Consider the following 20,756-nt stretch of genomic DNA (forward strand, 5'->3'; position numbering starts at 1 on the left):
TGAGGTCATCAACTCCCTGTATATTTTGGATGGATTCCAGGTAACTGTTATGTTCAAAGCTCTTCAGAATCTTCTAGGCCCTAGTGTCATCATACTCATTGACAGCAAATTTATATTTACTTTCGTGAATATTTAGAAAATGAAAAATTAAACTATCTTAGATTTTTGAAATTGTCCATAATGCACTTCTCTGTGCCCATATTTTTCCTATATATATAATAATTGAGCCCATCCTGACTGGGCTGTGCCCCCCTCCCCCACCACTACTGCCCCCCCCCATGAAGAAATTCTTCCAGGAGATCAAGGCAGACATCAAATTCAAGAGCTCGGGGCCTGGTCAGAAACCACAGACTCCCTGGGGGAGAAGGCCCCCAAAGAGAAACCCAACCAGCTGGCTCTGAGGCAGCCCAGCCCCGCTGGGGACCCATCGATGAGGTGCAGATGGCGGCTGCTGGAGCAGAAGCAGCCCTGGGCCCAGGGACCCAGGTCCATGGGCAACCAGGTGAGGAAGGAGCTGCGAGCCCAGGCCACTGTCCGTGGGAGCCCCGAGGCGCAAGGGACTAACGCGGTCCCTGAGGCCAAAGAGGAGGGCTCAGCTCACCTGGCAGTGCCCGGCGTGTACTTCACCTGCCTGCTCACGGGGCCACCCTGAGCAGGGACCAGCGGGAGGCCGGCATCAAGGAGGCCATTCTCTCAGAGGCTGTGTCCATCATGACGATCCACACATTCAACAAAGCCCGTGACAGGGTGAAGCTGGGCGTGGACACCACTGCCAAGTACCTGGACAACCTCCACCTGCACCCCGAGGAGGAGAAGTACCGAAGATCAAGCTGCAGAACAAGCTGTTCCCAGAGCACATCAACTGCTTGGAGGGGGCACATGAGTGTTTTGAGGCCATCAGTTTCCAGAAGGCCCTGCTTCCAGTCCTGATCAGGAGAGCCCCCAAGAGTTCTAGGTGCTGACCCAGGCGGTGGTGGCCCAGCCCCAGAGCCTGCACAGGCACAAGGAGCAGCCACTGGCTGCTGATCCCGTGGGGACCACGCTGCAGGCCTCCAAGTTCGAGCTGCCCCGCGGACTTCTTCAGCCTCATGGCAGAAGAGGTGAAGCCAGAGCAGAGGCTCAGAGCCAGTGTAGTGCAGCAGCTGAGCGTGCTGTGGGCTAAGGCCAGGCGCCAGTAGGAGGAGCAGAAGGAGCTGTGGGGGTACAGGTTCACACTGCGCATGCGCCTCCTGGACAGCTGCCTGCTGCAGGAGGCGGGTGGGGGGCGCTGGGGCTTGGGTGCCCCGGGAGGGCCGCGGGCATGGTGCATGCTGTCCAGTCAGCCCTGACCGTCCTGCCCTCAGGGACCTTCTATGCCTGCAAGCGATGGTTGGCGCTGTACAGCTTCCTCTGGGAGGCCTTGGAGAGCGGCTGGCTGTACTTGGAGCTGCTGGCCTCAGGGGGCAGAAGCTGTTGGAGGAGGAGAACCTGGCCTTGAAGGAGTGCACCCTGGGGAGGGGTGCCCAGCCTGGGTGCGGGGCCCCGGGAAGTCAGACAGCAGGGCCGCGTGCTGCCCCCCAGCAGCAGGGTGAAGCTTGCTCTGCCCCCAGGTGCCCTTCGCCCTCTTGACCTCGTGGGACCCAGCGGTGCTGGAGGACCTCGGGCTGCTGGCCGAGCCCCACGCGCATGGCTCCTGAATCCCGAGCTCCTGGCAGCCATGGAGCAGCTCTTGTGCAACAAAAGCAGAGTTGGCCTCAAAAAAAAAACCTATAATAATTGTAACTGTTGAATAATACACGGTGGTATACTTAATTTAACATCATTTCCCTGAGTACCATAAACATTTTAGGTTAAATTCCTGCAAATTTTACATTTTTGTAAGTGAAATTTTGGAAATAATTTTCAATCATGTCCATTACATCTGCTTGGGATTCTTTAACTTCTTTCCCAAAGTTCTATTTTCTAACCACAACAATAAAATAAAATGCAAAATATCACACCTATTTTGGGACAATTTTGATTTGCAGGTAATGAGATTATTTACACTTCCGTAGCAGTGCTCTGTAGCAGTGCTATGGTCATTACCATGCTATGATGTAATATTTTTTTTGACAGGCAGAGTGGACAGTGAGAGAGAGGGACAGAGAGAAAGGTCTTCCTTTACCGTTGGTTCACCCTCCAATGGCCGCTGTGGCCGAAGCCAGGAGCCAGGTGCCTCTCCTGGTCTCCCATGTGGGTGCAGGGCCCAAGGACTTGGGCCATCCTCGACTGCACTCCCAGGCCACAGCAGAGAGCTGGACTGGAAGAGGAGTGACTGGGCCAGAATCCCGTGCCCTGACCGGGACTAGAACCTGGTGTGCTGGTGCCACAGGCAGAGGATTAGCCAATTGAGCCGCAGCGCCGCCTATGTTGTTTTAATTTTAACATGGGGAACCTGGGCTTACCCTGGCCTGCTTTTCGTTGGGAGGTGACCATGTCATATCCTTTCATGAAGTGTCTGTGTAACTTTCTTGTTCATAATTTTTCAGAAGCAAATACACATGGCTATATATGCAATATATATACCAAATTGTGAATTGTATGGAAAAGATATTTACCTTGGTTATTTTATTTTCCAAAGTGTAATTCTGTATACTTCTATTCCATTAACTTGACTTTGTTATGAGACATGTTGGTTTCTTGTTTTAAAATATGACAATTTTCTTTTTATTCTTTAAGAGTTAATTTAATTGATATCTTCATCCACTTCCTGTATATGTGTTCACAACTTTGTTATCATTCCTAAAGAATGACTCAGTTCTGTTCACAGACATTTTGAATTTTTTTAGCATACTATGTGCATCTAAGTCTTATTTCCTGTTGCATTTTATCGTTTTCATCTATATTTCTCTTCCATCTTCCTTGAAGAGCTAACATCAGACTTTCACTCTTAACTTTTCTTGCCATTTTTATTGTGAGTTCATCATTTCAAACAAAATTCCATACATCATCTCAGAACATTCATTTGCACGTTTCCTGAGAACTGTATTGAAATAGTGGACCATTCACCCTTCCAAGAGTACACGTGCTTTAGAACATTTTATAGATTCAATGGTACACATAATTTAATGTTGATCTTGAAAATTTCCACATGCTACATTAACATGCTTTTATCTTTGTTTCCGAATTATTATGCTAAGTAACATTAATTGGTCTAGGGGTCCATGCAGTGGTGTGGCAGGTCAAAGCCCGCCCTGCAGCTGTGGTATCCTATATGGGTGCCAGTTCAAGTCCTGGCTGCTCCACTTCTGATTCAGCTCCCTGCCAATATGCTCGGGAAACCAAGAAGGTAGTCCAAATGCTTGGGCCTCAGCACCCATGTGGGAGACCTGGTACAAGTCCCTGGCTCCTGGAATCGGATTTTAGCAGCTTTGCCATAGTGCCATTCAGGAAGTGAACTGGCAGATGAAAGTCCTCTCTCTCTCTCTCTGTCTCTCTCTACTTCTCTGTGGAATTCTGTCTTTCAAATAAATAAAATAAATCTTTAAAAAAATTTTATCTGCATTGTATTCCTGCAATTACATACTCTTTTGTAAATATAATCTTAGGCCTATTTTTTAAAAATTTCACCTATGTCTGCTTAAAATCCTATAAATACAAACAAATTACAAGTTTCTAGTCACAGTAATTAAAATGTCATGTGCCATGCCATATCTGAATAATTTATTTTTAAAATTACACTTCAGTTGAACATGATCATCAATTTATGTCATTGAATACATACTTTATTCCATTTCTATTTTTGAATTCATTACTACTCCTTTACTTTTTTCATTAATAGTGTAACTTAATGTCAATGATAGAACAAGTTACCTGTGGCAATCTTGGGTTAATTTACTTTGTAATGTAATCAACGTTACCTAAATTTTTCCAGTTTTCAGACAGTGTTCATGCACAACATTGCATAGAATCATTTTGCATCAGTGTCATCATTCTGCTCTGCAGGTCAGATATTTTGTTAAATTTCATGGACTCTTTTGTTACTACACACTTTGACTTGATTCTGGAAATATTTACAAAGTCATTTCTTCATATCAGTATTATAGTTCAAATATATTTTGTTAAGATACTTGAAATATTCTTGTTTAAGTTCTGTTAAATTTATTTTCTTTCATAAATTTATACATATACATATATGTGTATGTAAATATACATATATATGTTTCTTTTCCACAAAATTCCTGTATACCGTGTTGTCAATAATACATTATTCCCTAAGACTTCTACAAAATTATTCCCTACTACTCAATATCAAAATACATGCCAATCATAGCCCTGAAAGCATTTGCTCATTCTAGTCAGCATTCTCTTTTTGAACATCAAGTGGCTCACATTTCTGTAAGTTGTCTCACTCCTTCCATGTACATGATTGTACAAAATTGTGTCACTACAGCAGACCCTTTCAGGTGTTCAAGTTAATGTATTCTGTTTACAATTTGCTATTTTTTAGTACTCAAAAATCAAAATTTGACCATAAATATTTATTGGTTAAGGTACTTGTATGCTCACTAGAAGTTAATATATTAGTCAGCATGGTCTTTTCCAATTTAGGTTCCTGGCATTTTTATTATTTTAATGTAATTTTAAGTTTTGTATTCCTCCATGCCATCTCTATATGATTTTGACTCTTTTTCTCCCAAATTACTAATTTGTACAATATGTAATCAAAATGAACTGTCTTATATAGAGTGTATATCTCTTTATTTTGTCTTAGAATTTACCACTGCCACCTGAATGTGTGATTAGTAACCTGATTTATGACAATACTAGCACAGGGAAACAGTAGGTGCCATGGTTTTGTTTATGATTTTGTGGTTATAAACTCAATTTAAATGCTGCAAGTTGTCCTAGATACTGTCATGAGTACAGGATTTCAGCACCTTATGGAGCCAGTACCATCATGGTCATCAGCATGGGATACTATATCTTTCTGGATGTTACTGGAGCTGTAAATTATTTTCTGATTTCAGAAATTTTCCAAAATACATGTCCCTGCCATTCTACAATTTTTCCAGTTTATTCTGGACCCTTTTATAGAAATACCCATCCACATGTTTGTCTTTAAATTATGTCTCACACTATAATACTCATTGTTACTTAAGGCAAAGCAAACTTTTCCCTTGCCAGGTGCATCAGGTTTGTATTTTTATTTTCATTTTTAATTTATTACTTTGTGTATATCAATATCCACATGAAATCTAATCTTAGCACTGCCAATGTATGGCATTCTTTTGGGCATTTACCTAATAATGCCATGAATTTACTCAAAATTGTTCAGGTAGTATTAGTAACCTCCATCTTCATGTTCTATAAAATCTCTTTTGGACATTACATTGTTTCACTGTCAAGGACACATGTGTTTTATAGTTTCTTTATTTTTAGAGACTCAAAATTGGCATTCATTTTAAATTTTCCATGCATTAGGTTGAGACACTGTTATCTTGGCTCAAGATTATTGAATTCATTGGCATACAATTTCCTTGATTTAAGAAAGTACACATTTTCTGTAGCTTAAATGTTTATTTAGGGCTGTTTTTATCTATGTCTGTTACATCTTCTTGTGGCCTTATTTCTGCTTCTACCAAATTTGCCATTGGTATATCCAATAGTCAATATACCACATATATAAAATTGTCCCATTTCTCTACTTTTCATGTTGTATTTGATTTTGTTTACTGTAGCCTGAGTAAATAGTCAATAATCTAATTTGTGCCAGTTCTAGTGCAGGAAACTTAAGGCTACCATGATTTTCTTTATCATTGTTAGGGCATCAACTCTTCAATTTCTGGAAGCTTTCCAAACAAATTTTATATTCACAGTACCTGAGAACAAACTAGGGCTGTTCCACCAGTCTCATTAGCTGGGGAGTTCATTTTTAGCCTTATGTACATACATGTAACTTGAAATTAACCATTTACTTCAGAAATTTAGGTAAATTTTTTTGAACCTTGAATTCATTGAACTCACTCTTTTCACAGATATTCTAGTCTAGGCTAATCCCAGCCCTGTGACCATTGTCTATGATGATTTAAATCTTTATTGTGAGATCACCATCACACTCAACATTCTATAAGTTGTCCTGGAAACATTCAGGTATACAGTGTCTCAGAGCCATCTTAACCAAGCATAGGCATTCTCTCTTCTCAAGGTAATATATACATATACATGAAAAAAAATAATTAGCTATATGTATATGTGTGTATATATGTTTATACATATATATATATATATATATATATAACTTCTGGATTTTTATGGAACTCTAATTCATTGTTTGATTATTGAGTTTTTTGATTATTCAAATTTTACACTGTGTGTCTAGATATTGGCACATTTCCTGACAATTATGTGGATAAGTGTCAGGATCTGGATGTGGTTTTGACCTCAAGATTGTATATATTTATCTAATTTTAGAGGTTGGTAGAGAGGGAGAGATGGAAACTATGAGCTACAGCTGGTGGCTTGTTCCCCATTCTTGGAACTCTAAATTATACTTTTTAGATAATAGATTTTATATTTATGTATACATTTCTAAAGTTTTGTTCTATATACAAATATATAAATAAATAAACTATATATATATATCTATGGGCTATTTTCCACAAAAATCTCTTTAATGTGCTTGTCATTAATATTGTTACTCTCAATTAATCTAATGTTACTCATAATCTTGAAAATATAATATAAATTTTATTCTAACCAATACACCTCTTTGTGTATCTCATTTTGTCTTTGAATGTATTCTTATCACCTGTGTAAATGATTAGTAGTGTAATGAAAGCCCATCCTAGAACCAAACCTATCCATATGTTGCTTGGATTTTATATTGAAAGATCATAAACATACTCAAAATTTTATTAATTTTGTTGGCCATTTTTATGTATATAGTTCATCAGAAAGACTTTTGGCTCCTATTCTCATTCTCCCTTTTTAGGTAATATACTTTTATCTTTGGTAGTTTTTGTACATAAGTGTAACTGTAGATGCCAGTATCTTTCATTTAAGGGGTTTTTTTTTTTGTTATAAATGGCATGTTTTCCTTACTTACAATTATTGATTTCTTCTTTTATTTCTCAAGTTTAATGCAAATTTAATACATGTTGGTTGATCCAATCCTGTTGTATATGCTTGTTATGCTATTGCTCCTACATTATTGCTGTCACTTCCAATAAGCAGATTATGGGTTATATCCTCATCTTTTATTTCTGTGACATGTATACATCATGATGTAGTGTATGCTCATCCTAGCACAGAAAACTTAGCTCATCCTGGTTTATTTTTCATTGCGGTTTTATCAATTTGATTAAAATTATTTTTTTTCCGTTTTCCTTATACTGTTTATTGAATTCTCTTACTTAAAATGGGCTAACTTTACAAACATTAATTAAACTGAAAGTAGATCTTTGAAAATTTAACAGTGGTAATGGGAGAGGGAGGAGGATGAAAGGTTGGAATGTGGATGAAAGGGAGGGTAGGGTGAGAAATATCACAGTGTTTCTAAATCACTACATATAAATTACATGAAAATTGTATAACATAAATAAAATTTTAGAAAAAGAATGAAAATAAAATTATCAGGATTGTGAAGAGAGATACATACACAAGGATATTCACTTGATACTTCCAATGGAAATAAGCCAAAAGTTGAAAATGATAGAATAATTAAAGAATTAAGGCACCAAAAATATTCCTTGATTTACCTTCCTTGATTTTAAAATTTTTCTCATGGTGAAAATATTTACTGGATTATTGTTCACCAAATTCCTTCACGTCTATTGATCACTCTATTATTTATCCTATATTCTAATTACAATCATCAAAATGTAATTTACGTGTAAAATACAATTCACGTGTAAAATGCTCATTTTTTTAATTGTTGTCTTTATTCACTGTGTGACCTGTTTATATCATCAGTATCCTATTTGAGTGGCTTCTTCTTATGACATCAACATGATGGAAATGTTTTGAATTCTCTCTGCAACTATTTTGTGCCCCAAATGCTCACGCCATCTTAACCCAATCTTTCTCAGTTCCTAGAGGATTTTTTTAGCTTTTCTGGAATTCTGGAGGAATATAAAATTTTAATTTTAATTTTCAAGGATTTAGATACAAATATCTTTCCATCAATGTTTATCTGGTAATTTTCAAAATTTTTGCTTTCTTTCCATTCATTCTTCCTTTTTTGCATTTTAAAGAATTCAATGGACTATTTTTTATGAAATGACCTTAATGTTCTTATTGTAGTTTCACTCCTATAAAAACAGTTCTAGTCATTGTTATCAAAATATATTTGTACCCTAATAGAGAAAAGCTTTAACTTGTACTTTGTATTTGAATTTATGACTATTGTCCAATTATATTATCTAATCACAGTATGTACCAATGCTAGCACTGTGAACATGTGGCCATATTTGTTGGCTTATGATTGTGTTGTCAGTTCTCTCAAAATTTTGTAAGGAACCTAAGAAATGTTTATCTTCAAAACATCCCACATCCATCTGAGACCAGCATTCTCTTTTCCTCTTTCAAGGATGTTTTTAAGTCTTTATTGATTTTATGGATTTTCTTGATGCTGGTGTACCTTTAAAATCACTATGGAAAGGAAATTATCTTTTCTGGATTTTAGTTTCTGAAAATTTCACATGGTTTTTACATGTAATATTAAGGAATAATTGTTCACTAAAAATTGTCACATTTTCTTGGCATTAATTGTGTTTTCTTTTTTACAAAATTACTCTATCCACTTAGAGTTGCCACCATATCATTTTTGTCATAGCATTTAAATTCTTTTTTTCTTTTGCCTTTGAATTTAATGCTATCACTCATATATAATTTCAGTTTCTTAGGTATACTGGTTCTTGCATTATGAATATGTGGCTTTTTCATTGTAGGTTTACAAGTCGCATGGAAATTTTCTAGGTTATCTTGGAATCTTTCCTGTACATAGTATCTCTGATTGGTCTAACATCAATGTACTGCTTCATGCTATCAGAATCACACAATTTTTTGCTATTTGGAAGTCTGTAGGGATCTCCAAATTTATCACTACTATTGACATTTTCAATAGCATTATGTTTTTTAACTTTTATTTAATAAATATAAATTTCCAAAGTACAGTTTATGGATTACAAAGGCTGCCTACATAACTTCCCTCCCTCCTGCAACCCTCCCATATCCCGCTCCCTCTCCCATTCCATTCACATCAAGATTCATTTTCAATTCTCTTTATATACAGAAGATCAATTTAGTATATATTAAGTAATGATTTCAACAGTTTGCACCCACACAGAAACACAAAGTGTAAAATACTGTTTGAGTACTAGTTATAGCATTAATTCACATTGTACAACACATTAAGGACAGAGATCCTAGATGAGGAGTACATGCACAGTGACTCTTGTTATTGATTTAACATATTGAAACTCTTGTTTATGGCATCAGTAATCACCATAGGCTCTTGTCATGAGTTGCCAAGGCTATGGAAGCCTTTTGTGTTTGCTGACTCCAATCTTATTTAGACAAGGTCATAGTAAAAGTGGAGGTTCTCTCCTCCCTTCAGAGAAAGGTACCTCCTTCTTTGATGGCCCATTCTTTCCACTGGGATCTCACTGCAGAGGTCTTTGATTTAGGTCTTTTTTTTTTTCCAGAGTGTCTTGGCTTTCCATGCCTAAAATACTCTCATGGGCTCTTCAGCCAGATCTGAAAGCCTTAAGGGCTGATTCTGAGGCCAGAGTGCCGTTTAGGACATCTGCCATATTTTACATGAGGAAATCTTTATGTCAGGGTTCTTCTTTTGGGTTACATTATCTTAACTTCCTGCAATATGCAATCATTTTAAAAATATGATTTAAGACTATTTTCACTAAATCTCTTTGTTTAGTTGATACTTAGTAATTATTCATACCAAACTGCTCAGTTTTATCCTAATCACAATTTATCCAATGATATGAACATCACTTTTCATTTATTTTTATTTGATTTTATTACTGTCACAATTTTATAACATCAGTCAGTATCTAAGTTGTAGGCAAGTGTTAGCATTGTGGGTTACTATTTTTACTGAGAGTTTATTAACTCAAGGAAAGTGTCTAAGCTTTCCTGTCTACTTTAAAGTGCACATTTTTTCTGTACTACCTATGTTCAGTATATTCTTTCCCCCATTCAAGTTCTTTCCCTTCACTGCATCTGGATTGTGATGAGATTCAATTTAACATTGGAATTGAAATATTCCAAAATGTCCTTCTAGATACAGTTGTCTTAAAGTTTTCCATTGATTTACGGAGTGATGTTTTCTTGATTGAAAATCCTGAAGCTCTATATTTATTCTTAAATAAAATTGTGATTGTTTCTTTTTTAAAAGAATTACTTATTTGAAATGCAGAGAGAGAGAGAGAGAGATCTTCCCACCCTCTGGCTCACTCCTCAAATCATGGTTGTGGCGAGGACTGGATCAGGAACTAGGAGCTTCTTAAAGATCTCCCACAAGGGTGTAAGTGTCCAAGCATATGGACCTTTTCCACTGCATTCCAAGGTGGATTATAAGGGAGCTGGATCAGAAGTGGAGCAGCCAAGATTCGTTCTATTAAGGGTTCTAACAAATTACTCATTCTATTGAGAGTAATCACATTCTATATTATTAATGAGAACATGAATTGATTTTACCTCTGTCATGTCGTAATTACGATTGCCTGTGTATGCTATTAGTATAACAATTTCTCGCAATATTAACACTGTGAATGTGTGGCCATCAATGTTAGCTTTTTCCTGTGTGATAATGAAATCATGAAAAGTTCTGTGATTTACAATGACATCTTTAATGACGAGTTGATCAGAGATTTCTAGATCTGGCGTAGTAATTCATGCTATGATCAGAGATTTCTAGATCTGGCGTAGTAATTCATGCTATGATCAGAGATTTCTAGATCTGGTGCAGTAATTCATGCTATGAAAATCATATGTTGATTATAGTCTAAAGATAATAGATAATTCATAATAAATTATTTATTTGTATCTTCTTATACCTATTATTGATATTTAGTCTTAATTTGCAATATTCAAGCCTATGTTAAAATATTAGTTCCTTTTGCATTTCAAAATATTACTATCACATGTATATTATCAACTCTAGCATCAATTTCTACCAATTGGTAGACTAGCAATATCTACCAATGCTAGAATAGTGAACCTGTGACCATCTTGGATGGCCTTCTCATTCAGACCTCACCTACCGGACGGTATTTCTCTACATTCTCCTGAAAATGTTGATGTTCACATTTTCTTTTATTATTTAAAAATCTGAGGAGGATGTAGGAAAAAAGGGAGAGAGAGAGAGACAGAAAGAGAGAGAGAGAGATCTTCCATCTAATGGCTCACTACACATAGCTGCACCATCCAGGGCTGGACCTGACCAAGTCCAGGAGCAATGAAATCCATCAGGCCCCCATGTGGGCAGTGCCATGCAGTTAACTATTTTAGTATCATCTGCTCCCTCCCAGGCACACTAGAAGTGATCTGGATCCAAAACAGTGGAGCTAGGACTCAAATGGGAACTCTGATATGGGATGCAGTGGGATGTCCAATGCATCATTTTACCAACCTGTACACATTTTTGTAGACAAAAGTAATTCTTTTCCTTTTCAAGGTGATTCATTCTTTGCCTTCTCTGTAGTTTTAAAGGACTTCAAATCATCTTTATATTTTTTTAAATTAGCAAGTATAATTCTTGATACACATTTCTTTAATATTTTCCTGATAATTGTAGTGAATTTAATATTTTGACCTTTTTGTCATCATCTAATTATCATTTATCTCTATAGATTTAAAAATTTATTTATTTGAAAGTCAGAGTTACACAGAGAGTGAACGAAAGGCAGAAAGGGAGAGAGAGAGGTCTTCTATCCTCTGGTTCACTCCAGAATTGGCTGCAATGGCCAGAGATGCGCCGATCTGAAGCCAGGAGCCAGGAACTTCTTCCGGGTCTCCCACCCAGGTCAGGGGCCCAAACACTTGGGCCACCTTCTACTGCTTGCCCAGGCCATAGCAAAGAGCTGGATCAGAAGTGGAGCAGCTGGGACTCGAACTGGTGCCCATATGGGATGCTGGCACTACAAGCAGCATCTTTATCTGCTATGCCACAGAGTCAGCCCCAAAAGATTTATTTTTAATTCCCTCTTGAAAATCATAATATGGAACACCCTGGGATATTATATCTTTAAAATGAGTAATGACATGTATTCATGATATTCTGAAAAGGAAAATTCATTGCAGTAATAGCTCCTGTGGGGTAAATCTTATTTCATTTCTGTTTTTGTAAAAAGTTTTATTGGAATACAACCCCATCTATTTACCTATAGCTTACACATATTTTAGATGACAGCAGAGACACTACAGTCCACAAAGTCAAAAATACTTACTACCTGGCTCTTTATAGAAAAGTTTGCCGTACTAGGTTAAAATTAAAGATCTTTGGGGGCCAGTAGTGTGGCTCACTTGGTTAATCTTCCACCTACGGTACCAGCATCCCATGTGGGCACCGGGTTCTAGTCCCAGTTGCTCGTCTTCCAGTCCAGTTCTCTACTGTTGCCTGGGAAGTCAATAGAGGATGTCCCAAGTGCTTGGGCCCCTGCACCCACATGGGAGACCAGGAGGAAGCACCTGTATCCTGGCTTTGGATCAGCATATTTCCAGCTGTAGCGGCCATTTTGGGGCTAAACCAATGAAAGGAAGACCTTTCTCTCTGTCTTTCTCTCTCTCACTGTCTAACTCTATCAGTGAAATAAATATGTAAAAAAGACTAAAGATTAAGATTAAAGATCAAAGATATTTGGATATGTTCTTGTAGGTTTTATCCAACATTCAGAAATGTTTACAGAATATGTAACATTGTAGGCAAGCCCTCAATAAATTAATTTAAAGGTCTATCATTTGAGCATTCATGCATTGGAAACAAAACCCAGAAATCCCATAACTAGTCTGTTGTTTTGTCAAAACAATCCCCATTATGTTTTATATATTATAAATATAATACATTAGAAAAGTTCTTATCAGAGGTGTGCATATGATTCCACAATATCCAGGGTTTTGTGTAGGAGCTAATTCCAGTGAAGTTCTTACAAGACAGAAAGGATGCTATGTTTCAAATTTGAATAGATCTTACTAAATTACCATCTAAAAGAATGTATTAATATCATTAACTAATAGTGTATGAGAATAACATTAACCTCACATTTCCAGCATATTTGATTGAGTCAAATCAATATGATCAGAAAAAATAATTTTTGTTCACTCTATGTTTTGTTAGGATATTTAGTTATGTGAAAGTTACAGAGGGAGAGGGAGAGGGAGAGACCCAGAGAGAGAGAATGCGTCCCACCTGCTGATTTACTTCTCTAATGTCCTCAATGACCAGGGATGGGCTAGGCTGAAGACAAGAGCCATGAGCTTCCTCAGGGTCTTGCACATGTGTGGCAGAATCCCAACACCTGGGCAAAGTCTTTCTTCTTTCTTAGGCCATTAGCAGGGAGTTGGATCAGAAGTGAGCAGCCAAGACACCTACTGCACTCATATGGGATCCTGGCATCACAAGTGGTGGCTTTACGTGCAACACCACTAGACCCTTTGTTAAATTTTTGAATGGTTTAAATTCTTTATCTTTTGCAGAACTTCATAGTACAAATTACAAATATCTGCAGATGTTTCTACGTATTTGTTCTAGCTTAATTTGCAACTTGTGTATAGTGAATTATAATTCTTAAAAATATGGGAGCCATGATGAACTAAACATGTTGTAGGCTTTTTTTTTAATGAAATACATTGTTCATACCCAATAAAGTTCATATTTTTCAAAATTTTTTCAGCTGTTAAGCTGTTTATGTTTTCATTGAGTCAAATTGTATGAAAATCTTTGCAACTCATTATTTGATTTGCTTGAACTTAGATCAAAATATTTGATATTTCAGTATGTTTTATATATTTGGACTTCTGTGGCCTCAGGCCTCCTTCGTTTGTAGTAAGGTATGGTGAGCACTTGAGAGAGAGGGTTATGTATTTGTATGTGAATTCTTAATATAAATATATAACTGTTTTTTTCACTTCAAGTTCCTAAGTGGTAATTCACAAATATGGTTATATAATAAATATGGGTCTTTCAAGTCTTCGGATCATTTACGAATAATGAATATGTACTTCCAGCATGTAACGCTTACTTTTCTTGTACTTATTTATATTTTGTAAACACCAAACATCTCAACTAACTGTATTCTTATGAATTTTACATGCTTATTTAATAACTGATACAAAAGACTATAATTTGTAGGTTGAGATAGAAGCACAACAAATGAAGACTGAATCCACCACTTGAGATCTAGAAAGTTACAGGCACTGTATTTGCTTGCATACAAAAGAACAAAAGATTTTATTTTACTAAAAATAAACATATAATCTTGTTACATTTGAAAAAAGCATTTTCAGACAAGCTCCTTAACTGACATCTGCCTTCCTCTTTATTTCTACTTTACTAAATAGGCATGGAAGGGATCTTACCATTCTCCAATCCTCCCACTACTGGCTCTTGCCAGGAACCATGTATTTGTAAAGCAAAAGCTACAATCCCATCTGAAAGCATAAAATGTAGCAAAAAATGGAATCTTTCTTCTGTAATGGAAGCAAGTGGGAGACATCTTCAAGAAACCATGAGTTCCCCCTCTTCCTGAACTGGGAGGGTTTCGCTGTTTATTTGTTCAGGTTCTATCAACTTAACAATGTCTGTGGATGGCACCACCGCTCAATAGGCTAATCCTCCACCTAGCAGCACCGGCACACCAGGTTCTAGTTCTGGTCAGGGCACCAGATTCTGTCCCGGTTGCCCCTCTTCCAGGCCAGCTCTCTGCTGTGGCCCGGGAGTGCAGTGGAGGATGGCCCAAGTCCTTGGGCCGTGCACCCCATGGGAGACCAGGAGAAGAACCTGTCTCCTGGCTCCTGCCTTCGAATTGGTGTGGTGCACTGGCTGCAGCGCGCCGGTCGCAGCAACCATTGGAGGGTGAACCAACGGCAAAAGGAAGACCTTTCTCTCTCTCTCTCACTGTCCACTATGCCTGTAAAAAAAAAAAAAATGTCTGCAGCAAACAAATGAAACAATGAGAGTATTGTTCACAACCCACATTTCACATTATATCAATTTATGGGAGACAAATTTCAAAGGATATTTTTGTCCAAAAGTAGAAATCATTACCGAAATTATACTTGAACTTATAAAATGAAACACTCTAAAATTTTGAAACTGTATTTAAAATAAATATCCAGGGTAATTTTTACAAACTGCATTGCAGTTACTCTGGGTAAATATAAGTCCCTATAATTACATAGCCTACATTTTCAGAGTCAACACAAAACCAGAATTTTAAACTGCCACGTACAGAACAGTGAATCCCTTTCAGGAAACAGCCACTGGCAGTGAGGCCGGTGGCAGGGGCAGGCCTGGAGAGGAGTGCAAGCAGGGAATCTCTGGGCCAGGCCTGCAGCACCCACTTCCTGCACCTGGGGAATTTGCTGGCAGAGCCTGGCAAGGTCACAGTGCCCCTGCAGCTGCCTTGATCTGCTGGGAGGCTACCATGCCTGGGCCACACCCATGCCACCGAAACCGAATCTCAGAGCATGGACCCTGTTGCCTACCTTAGCACCATCAGCTCCTACCTCCCATGTTCCTGGCCCATAGGCGGTTGCTGGCCCAGGGCACCACATGGGTCACCCTGCACAAGCTGTGAGGAAAGCTTGGTATGAGACAGTGTCATGAGTTTTAGTCTGATGCGGCCCAGAGTAGAGGGTTGTCTGTACACCGCGAGTCACCCAGAAGCAGAAAGTCCCTGAAAGGGGTTTGCGGATCTGCAGTCTAATCAGGGTTTGCCTCCAAGGCCTCAGGAAGTAGCCAAACCTTACGGCTGATCAGAGCCATGGACTCACTCCAGTGAGACCCGGTCAAGGGCAAGGGGAGGAACCTCCAAGTACTGCTGGCCACACTGCCCACAGTGCTGTGTGATGTGGCAGCCGCCTGACTCCACGGTGCTGCTTCTGAAGAGGTAGTACCCGTACTCCATGCTGTTTGTACATTCTCCATTTCAGCCTCCCATGTCCTCCTCGAAATGAACTGTGGAGCTGAAGGACACCTGCTCCGAGTTCCAGAACCATGGCTCCTGGTCCCTCTTCTGAGGCCACAATGGTCATGGCTGCACATGGGGCTCTGGAGGCTGACAAATGTTATTTGGGTTGGGTGTGGCCATCAGTGGGGTAGAAGAGGGACGTGGGCTCCCAGTACCACTTGTCCTCTTGTCAGGCCAGGACGCAAGGAGAAAGGGTTCACAGTCTCTCCTGCTGTCCTCTGTTCTTTCTCCTCCTACATGGAGGTACCCACTGTGTGGGGCCTGTCACACTGCCCGTGCTGTAATGCTCAGGACCATCCGTGCATCACTGATGGGTTTTCTGAAGGAGAAAGCACAGGACTGCTGAGAAGCTGACGAGGCTGCTGCTGAGACCACGGCAGGATGCCATGGTCTGGAGGAAACCTGACCAAGGCATCTCCAGGCTGGGGAATGCGGAGGCACCTGGGAGACTTCAACCAGAGCTATAGCGTGGAGAAGAAGGAAGGGGACGCTTTGTGGCAGTGAACTGAGAATTCAAGGGACCCAGCCTGGCTGCAGGGTCCCTTCTGAGCCCCCACCTCCACATGGGAGAGGCCTTCACTGCCCACAGGCCTGGAACGGCAGTCAGGATGCAGGCTCCTTGGTAAACCCCTGTGAGTGCCATCAGAGTAGGATTCTGGCCCCGCTACCCACTGTGTCTCAAGCAGACTGAAAAGGGAGGGACTTTCAGTTCCCAGAATGCACAACAGCCATGATGTACTGCCCACCTTAGGAACACTGATCTAATACACAACCCAGTCTAGTATGACTGTTGATAGGAATAGGGTATGTTTCCTTCTTCCAAGGATGGATTGAGATTCAATCAAAGTAATTTATTTAATATAATATTTAGTCTTACATCATTAGAATTTTTGTGTTTTTTTTGTTTTTTGTTTTTTTTTTTATTATATGAGAATTGGATATGTGTGTCTTTTTGGTAGCTTTTTTGTAACAGAATGATGACAGAAATTTTGTTCTTATCTTCAAAAATTCATAAAAATTAAAAATGTCTATATACATTTAATATTTTATCATGTGCATTTTGTTGCATCCAGGATCCAGAAACTCCATTCATTTCTCCTGAGTGGGTGGGAGAAACCCAAGGATTTGAACATTGTTTGGTGCCTTTCTTGTTCAGTTGCAGGAAACTGCATGAGAGGAATGGTGTGTCTGGGACTCTAACCAAGCACTCATAATCAGGATGCTGGTGTCCCACGCAGCAGCTTAACCCACTGCACCACCATGCCTGTCCCACGAAGATCATGTTTTCTTATCGCATTCAGGATTATAAGCTTATTTGTTTCTATATCTTGCTTTATTGGAATGGTTTTCCCCTCACTTTTTTTGATGGAATAGGTTTCTTGCCTATTTTTTCTTTGTACTTTTGGTTTGTTTCTTTAGTCTTTGTCAAACTATAATCTTTTTTTAAATTAGAATATTAAACAAAGTGCTTATTCAAAACAAAATATAGTGGTGACATATTTTACACATGTATCAAATTATAAGCTCAATAATATACTTTATGATATACTTTAATACTAAAGTTGCTCTGTTAGTTTACACTGTGATCTGTCATTGTTCATCTACAAAATTATATTTAAACACAAAATTTTAGTAGCAAACATTTAGAATTATATATGTTATTGAGAAATATTTGTACAATTATCATATTCAGCTGCTAGAAAAGAAATAGTTCTATTTCTCAAGATTTGAAACTAGAAAAAATCTGTTTAAGGCAAACAATATAACAAATTTTCTTGTCTGCTAGAAAGCTATAAAAATACACTTGTTTTACCTGTACATTTTTCTTATAGGTCATTTTTGTGTGATGTGACCATAAAATTAGTGCATTGAAAGGGATTTTGTTTTAATAAATTCATTTTTTGTGCTTGATTTGCTAGGTTAAATTTGTTAGCTTTTTATTTTATTTTATTATTGTTCTACAATTCTTACTGGACAGAACTTTTCTTTCAGAATATTTTCATAGTATGCTGAGAACATTATGGATTGAGGCAATATTTAAACAGAAAGCATTTGGGCTGGTAACTACACATTATATTTTTGTTAAATTAGCATGTGATATTTTAGCTCCTTGTTTCATTTGGATTGAGCTTTCTGATTAAGCATGCTGGAAAGTACCAATATTTACAAGTTCATATTCTTTTTTAAATATTTATTTGTTTGTTTGAGAGGTAGAGTTACAGAGAGAGAGAGAGAAAGAGAGAGAGAGACAGACAGAAGGTCTTCCATCTACTGCTTCACAGCCCAAATGACCCGAAAGGCCAGAGCTGAGCAACTCTGAATCCAGAAGCCAGGAGTTTCTTCAGGGTCTCCCATGCAGGTGTAAGGACCCAAGCACTTGGTCCATCTCCCACTGCTTTCCCAGGATATAAGCAGAATGCTGGATCAGAAGAGGAGCAGCCAGGACATAAAATGACACCTATATAGAATGCTGGCACCACAGGTGGAGACTTATCCTATTATGCCATAGCACTGAACCCTAGAAGTTCAAATTATTGCAAAAAAGCTAGAACTTCTTTCCATTATTGTTTAGAAATGTATTAGAAGTGCCACTGTGTTTTTCCTCATTCCTTTTTCATGATACATTTTAAACATAAATATATGTTATTTTACTTGATTTTTAATAAATGTTCTGTTCCTTTGTACTTGATATGATTTCCTAGTCAACATTTTTCATATCAATAGTCTAGATAAGAATATAATAGTATTTTATTGTGTAAATCTTACTTTATTTTATCCTATGTAAGCTTTCGATTCTGCAGCTTTGTAAATCTCAGTTCATTCAGACACCCTGAAAGTTATTTTAGACTAATGTTATACTGATGAAGAGGTGGTGGTTAAACATATTAAAAGCGAGAGTTTATGTACATCATATGAAATAGACTTATGGTAAAATCGATGTAACTGTTAGTTTTTACTTTATTGAAAATAAGCTATAAATAGAGGCTTGAATAGAATAGACAATAGGAATATTCACTAGTAGTAATGCAGCTGGCAGAAGGTTTTATTAATCATGTGAAAATTAACTCTTTAAGAATTGCATGTAATGATTCAGATTAGATTTAGCAGTGCCATTTCCCAGTTCTTTTCATTGGGATGAGTGAACTGACAAGGCATTTTAGCCAATTAATCTTCATAAGTTTATTATTGCCTATATTCCCCCATGTGATAACATATCAGAAGTGGAAGACATGGTAGTAAGAATTTAACCAAACTTTATGCCAAAAGTGCTTATATAATTTGTCAGGCAGAATATCATGTTTTAGCCATCAGATGCCTTTAGTCATTGGCTTGTTACTCTGTATTCTGTCATATCCATTGAACTTATATTTTAGCCTCAACTGCATATTGGGGATAAAAAGTGAAAAGATCTTCATCTGCTTTCAAGAAACTTGCAATCCAGTAGAGAAAACAAACATATTTAAGAGTATGTAATTCAACAGAGTAATCCTGTTAAATGCAGACACTTTCACTACTATGTATTATGTTTTGGAAGATGCTCTTCCGAGTTTGAGTGTTCTTCCGTATAATTGTGTGGGTTTTGTCTTAAAATTTTCTGTGTCTTTTGAGGTGATCCTGGATTTTTCTTTGTTTTTTTTTTTTCTGTTATGTTATATTGGATGATTTTCTTATGTTGAATGATCCTTAAATTCCAAGATATTACACTAATATATATATAATTTTATATATAATATATAATTCCTTTTTGTATGTTAATTCTGTCTCCTAGAATTTTTGTGGAAGATTTTTATTTATAAATATAAGGGACACTGTTTTACTGTTGCTTGATATCTTTGATTTTTATATGAAGATTGTATTGCCTCATGTTTTAATGAAGTGTTCCTAGCTACTTTTTGAAGGGTTTGCCACAATTGGTGCTGATTCTTCAATGGTACAAACAGATTAGTTGTTTTTTTTTTTTTAATTTACTTATTGATTTGAAAGGCAGTTACAAAGAGACAGAGGAATAGAGAGAGAGGTCTTCTATCTGTTGGTTCACTTTCCAGGTGGCCAAAATGGCTGGAGGTATGCTGATCTGAAACCAGGAACCAGGAGCTACTTCCAGGTCTCCCATGCATATGCAGGGACACTAGTACCTGGGACATCTTCTACTGCTTCCCCAGGCCATAGCAGAGAGCTGGATCAGAAGAGGGGCAGCCAAGACTCAACTGATGCCCATATAGGATGGTGACACTGCATGTTTAACTACCTCTGCCACAGCACTGGCCCAAGACTTGTTATCTTTATGTAAATGAAAAAAGGTGTTATAGTGAAAAAAATACATTGATACTGTTTGTCTATGTAATGTTCACTTGTGCTTTTATTTAGTTTACTTATGAAAAAAATCTCTCAATTTTGTTAAAGATAAAAATGATTGTCTAAATCCCTTGTCTCTACTGTTGAGAAACAGTGTTTGTTTATTTTTTCTCCTTACTATTTCTTGAACTCTTAGAGTAGGGTTAATCTTATGAATATAAAGTAAACTGAAAGTAGATAATTGTAAAAATTGAGAGATGGATTAGGAGAGGAAGGAGAAGAAAGGGT

The 20,756-nt window shown here is 37.9% G+C and overlaps 1 long non-coding RNA gene and 1 pseudogene across 1 annotated transcript in view; both read left to right on the forward strand.

Moving 5' to 3' along the window:
* LOC127487055 (uncharacterized) overlaps positions 1–20,756 on the forward strand; it is a 36,343-nt gene that overhangs the window by 6,559 nt on the left and 9,028 nt on the right. The window lies entirely within an intron of this gene.
* On the forward strand, positions 279–16,526 carry LOC100348703 (UBX domain-containing protein 6-like; annotated as a pseudogene).

This window comes from Oryctolagus cuniculus, chromosome 20 (genome assembly GCF_051225735.1).
Source record: "Oryctolagus cuniculus isolate XC-2025 breed Fujian yellow rabbit chromosome 20, ASM5122573v1, whole genome shotgun sequence".
NCBI lineage: Eukaryota > Metazoa > Chordata > Mammalia > Lagomorpha > Leporidae > Oryctolagus > Oryctolagus cuniculus.